Source organism: Rousettus aegyptiacus, unplaced genomic scaffold (genome assembly GCF_014176215.1).
Source record: "Rousettus aegyptiacus isolate mRouAeg1 unplaced genomic scaffold, mRouAeg1.p scaffold_m13_p_10, whole genome shotgun sequence".
Lineage (NCBI taxonomy): Eukaryota > Metazoa > Chordata > Mammalia > Chiroptera > Pteropodidae > Rousettus > Rousettus aegyptiacus.
In genome coordinates this window covers 58431568-58436785 of record NW_023416285.1, presented here as the reverse complement: position 1 = coordinate 58436785, position 5218 = coordinate 58431568, and the positions used below count along the sequence as shown (strand labels likewise).

The 5218-nt window shown below is 35.9% G+C and overlaps 1 non-coding gene across 1 annotated transcript; it reads right to left on the bottom strand.

Annotated features, from left to right (window-relative positions):
* Positions 1 to 209: 209 nt before the first annotated feature.
* On the bottom strand, positions 210 to 328 carry LOC118608911. The gene has a single exon (XR_004953221.1). It is a non-coding gene; the product is annotated as a 5S ribosomal RNA (ribosomal RNA).
* Between the last annotated feature and the right edge of the window lie 4890 nt (positions 329 to 5218).

Sequence of the window (5218 nt, the reverse complement as noted above, 5' to 3'; positions counted from 1 at the left end):
GTGACCAGAAAAAGTATAGTGAATAAGAGTTGCTTAGTGAGGTTTGTTATACATTTGTCAGTTGGTGTGGTAACTTCTCCATTGATAAGAGTTGTTGAGAGTCCTTCTCTTCAAGTGTGGGAGAGGGAGACACATTTTACAAACAGAAATTTCCTTTATAAATGGACATTTCCTTTATCAAAGAAAAACTTGTTCCCTGTTTTTATTAAAGCCTACAGCACCCGGTATTCCCAGATGGTCCCCCATCCAAGTACTAACCAGGCCTGACCCTGCATAGCTTCAGAGATCAGATGAGATCAGGTGTGTTCAGGGTGGTATAGCTGTAGACCTAGACTTTTTCCTTTATCTTCTAGTCCTCAGTGGCCTTTAGCTCAAAATAATTCATATGTCAAAGAGGCATATTTTGGAGTGGCATATTCTGGTACCGTTCACATTATTTATTACAGTGGCAATGTCATATTTCTTTTTGTGACTATTTGATTAATATCTTTTGTGAGCAAGTAAAGCAGCCACCAAAGTAACAATCTTGAATGCATTTGTGTCTTTCTACAATGCCAGATTTATTGAGTGGAACCTTCTCAGATTGAAGAGGAATTTTCTACTCAAATGGCTAACCTTGTAATCAGCTCTTTGTCCTGCTTCTGTGGACATGCTTGCTGCATAGGCCAAAAGACAGAGCAATCTCAAGATCAAATGAGGACTTCCCCTCCCCTATGATTGTTCTGTCTCGATAACAGATATATTACCTAAATTCCTGTTCAAAAATCACATGCTCTGTAACTGCCCGTAACCCATGGCAACTCGGTGGTCTGTAACCATCTGAGGACAAATCCACCAACCAGCCCATGCCAACTGTAACAATGTGGATATAAAAGCAAAATTGCCCCTGAGCTCAGGGTCCAGATCTTCAGAGTACTAGCTCTTCTGGGATCGCTGGCTTAATAAACCTGAGTTCTCTAACTCTCTGAGTGGTGCTTGGTTTCTTGAAGATCTTGTTTTGCAATATTTCTGCAACACGATAACTAATCAGGTACTCACGCAGGTTAACACACAACACAGAAAAGGGAAGTACAGAGGAGAAGTATAGAATCTTACCCCACAGACTGACAGAGTGAAGAGATGACAGTTCTTAGCATCTCCAAAGTGAGCTCTATTGACGGGTGGTGTGGATTGCTGCACATCAGTCCCAAGACAGTGGTTACTACGGGTCAGGTCAGAGTATTCGGCTCTCAATGCACCCATCCGTGATGTTCTCAGGTCAGGCTTGAGCATCGTCTAAGCTTATATGGGGGACCTTACATGAGGAGAATCTTTATGCTTATTGGTGCCTGCAGATTGGGGCTTATCCAGACTAGTCATGGCTGACATTTCTGTGGTTTTGGGCATTCTGGTCATACCTTAAGCGTGTTCCCATTATGCGCCAGTTGACATTACAGTCACGGCTCCCATGGAATCCATTTTGTAAAGTCTAAAAAGTTTTTATTTCTTTATGCTTTGTACAATATCTCTCTTACTAACTCGATTATAGGGTCCAAGAAGACAGGAAACATGCTGTATTTAGTCAGTTTGATTTCACTAGCATCTTGCAAAGCACCTCCCCCAAATTCAAGAAATATGTTTATTGGAATATTTTGACTATTTTTTCATATTGTGTGGGATAAAAATAATTTATAAACTCTGAGATTGTATTATGGAAACACAAAAATATATATAAGGAAACATATTGCATAGATACTTGTTTCTTGTCAGAATGACTCCAAATTTTTTCCTGATTTCTTTTTTAAATCAGGTTTCCGCCTATATTATGCCTCTTATTAAAGATAGTCTATCTTTTTTACAACCCCCCTTTCATCCTTCTTTCATATCACTCTATTCTTCATCTTCAAAATAAGTGTTTTAATACTGAACCCTAAACTAACCTAATTCTATACCCAGAAAGCCCAAATTTTGGCAAATCCCAAGGGCTAAGCAAGCTAAAAGAAACACTGATTTACGTGAATGGATGAAGTCTTTACCATCTCAAATTCTTGTTATAATTAGTTTCAGAAGAACAGATCCATGTTGTGTCTATTTCTATTCCTTTCCTCATCTGTGACAGGGGAATGAGTCATTAGAATTTTAATGTCTGCATTACTTGCCAGCAGTGGTCTGTTGTTATGCTTTAACTATTTAGATATTCTGAATTCTGACTGGCTAAATCCATTCTACCTTTTATTGTAAGAGAACAGAAATAGGCTGCTAATCAAACAGGAGAGCATGGAAAAGGTCGACTAAGTCCAAAAACATCTGTCTATCAATAAATGGTGATAGAATCAAAAGGCGTGCTTTTGTGACAAAGAATAAAATTGGAACATAGAATATTACCACATGAATCCTCTAGATTAACTACGAATGTGGTTAGAGTAGGAATGGTGAATAACAATTTTTAAATATTTCTTTGCATATGAAAATTCTAAAAGGAGATGTTCTTTAGCCACAGGATATGGTTCTCCTAAAGAAACAGTGATTTAAATAATAATGAGGTAGTGTTAAGGTAATGGTTTAAACCCATCTGAATGCAATTTTTTTTTTTTGGCTAAATATTTTAAAAGAAGCCAAGTTCTCAAAGCAATTCATAAATTTCACTACTAAAATATTATGCCTTTTCAATTTGATCTTGTGCTTGTATCTCTAAAATTCAAAAATAATTGCTTTTAGTTTGAAAATTATAAAGTGCTATTTTTAGAAATGAATTTGTCTCTATTTCATTTATTGTTTGGCTACATTTTAATTCTCATATTCATTTTTATCTTTTTTTCCCACAAAGTTTGCCAAATAATACTTCTTTAGATTTCTAATTTATCATGACTGAAAGCTATGTACCAGCCACAAAGTTAGATTTTTTAAAGAAGACACTCATCTTATTTGTGGACTATTTAGAATAATTTCTTTTTCTTTCACTGTTCCCTGAAGATTTCCTTTGCCTGCCGTGCTGTGTTTTAAGCTTCTCTGTGGAAAATAGGAGCATGGATAAAACTGAAGGAGTGAGGTCCAATCTAATGACTAAATGCAGTTCACAGTGTTTTCTATATGGCTTAGTTTCCTCTGCCCCCTTTATCTTTCTAAGTGTGGATCTTTGATAATTAAATTTATTCCTTTGCTGGTGTTGAGGCATCTACAAGATCATCTGAAGAGTTCTTTGTTTTATATGGATAACAATTCTAAAGCACTTGACCATTTATCATAAGTTGTATTCTTTAGCCTACCAATTGCTTTGTTAGCTAGCAGGTTCAGAGAAAAGATTTTTGATCATTGGTATTATAGACATGCAGTCTGTAATAGAAATTTTGGAAGTTCAGAAGGAACTGTGTACAGAAGTACAAGATAAATTATTGTTACTCTCATGACAAAAGTAAAAAGCCAAATTAGCTGATCCAGAAGAAAATCAGAGCACCGTGCTTAGGACATAATTTTATATTTCATGAAAGTTGAGAGATAGACAACAAAATCTTAGGTACAAACTAATAGAAAAATAGAGAAGGCCCAGAAAATAGAAGTCACTATTAAAGTATGTGATTTATAGGTCTGCCGCAGGGGACTCTTCGAGTCCTGATTTCAGTGAAATTATTTGAAAAATCTATTCAGAGATGTGCAATGTAGAGTGCAAAACAAGAGTGGAATAAAATTGATAGGACCCTTCACCTTCGCATACTCAACATATGACTTAAAGGCTCAGTAAAAGTGCAGTATTTTAAGCCCATAATGTATTAGGAAACTGTGTCATTTTCATGAGTCCCCATTAAAACTGATTAAAATTCATAGTTGGATTATGCAAGTTCAGTTTGTTCAATATTTATGCAAATTAATTATAATACTTTTTTTCCCCATTGCATAGGGGAATACAATCAAACTTGGAAAATTTTCTAGACCTGGGATTTCATGTTTATAAAACCAATTTGCTTTTCATTGTGTCTCCTCTACATTGTTTTAGTCTTGAACTAGAAAATGAAAGTACCAAATAAAGAAATGCTTTGTGGGTACGTGGCCTACAAAAAAAAAATGTAAAAAGATGAAAAACATAATTGGACACAGACAATGTATGTGATATAGTGAGAGACTGTGGCCCAAATGTGGCAACACATTACAAGATCTCTGATAATTTCAAATACCTATTTTAGCATGCTATTTCACCCTCGCAGTGTCTGAAACATGCATAAGAACATTGTACAAGGCTGCCCATGGTTGGAGGAGGGAATGTAAGGTCATCTTTGTCAGTTGCATCTCTTTAATATTATTAAATTATTTAGTTTACTGAAAGTGATGAAGGAATAGAAAGTAATCATGAAAATATACTATTTCTAGGATGTTTGAGTCTTTAAAGGGCTCTTGGGGGTCATAAAGAAGCAATCTATTTAAAGAATTGGATACCTGCTATGTTTGAGGCATTGTGCCAGGTGAGGAAGCAGACTACAAATAAACCGTAGAACCAGTTAAGACTCTTAAGCAATATGCTATCTTGATTGAGACAGAAAATCTGAAGCAACACAAAGGAACAATTCAATAATGTGGGACTCCAGCTTAATTACCTAGAATACATTGGGCATCATTAAATATTAAATGGAATACATTTATTCATTCATTTATTCTTTGGAGGAGTGGAAATGCCACTGGAAAGAGGATGTGAGTTCATGTCTTCTTATTTCAGCCTCTCTTGACATCATCATACACTACTAAATACTGGTACATGGGGAACAAGAATGGAAAGAGGGAGATGTTGCATAGCAGGTTGGCAAGAGTGACCACTGAAAATTTTTTTTCACTCAGTTTAACTTGTTTATATTATTGTAGAAAAATGAATAACAGATGTAGGGGAAGGAGAAGCAATATTCCCTCTATCCTTCTGAGTTCTTGGCTGAGATTCCTTCTTACAAAAAAACAATTTAATAAGAAAAAAACAAACAAGTTTAATAACATGCATGCATCATGTATACATGGAAAATACTCATAAAGGAATGAGAAGCTCTCTGGGGTAGCTTTGAACTCAGGCTTAAATACCATCTTCAGCTAAAGACAGAAGAAAGGTGTTAGGGTAGGGGAAAGGGAGAGACCAGTTATGAGCAGGGAAAAGCTCAGTAAGTAGAGACAAGGTTTGTTATGCAGATTTAAGTGAGTGACTTCTCTATTGATAAGATTCTCTTGTCATTTAGAGTCATCCTTCTCTTCCAGGTACAGAGATGGG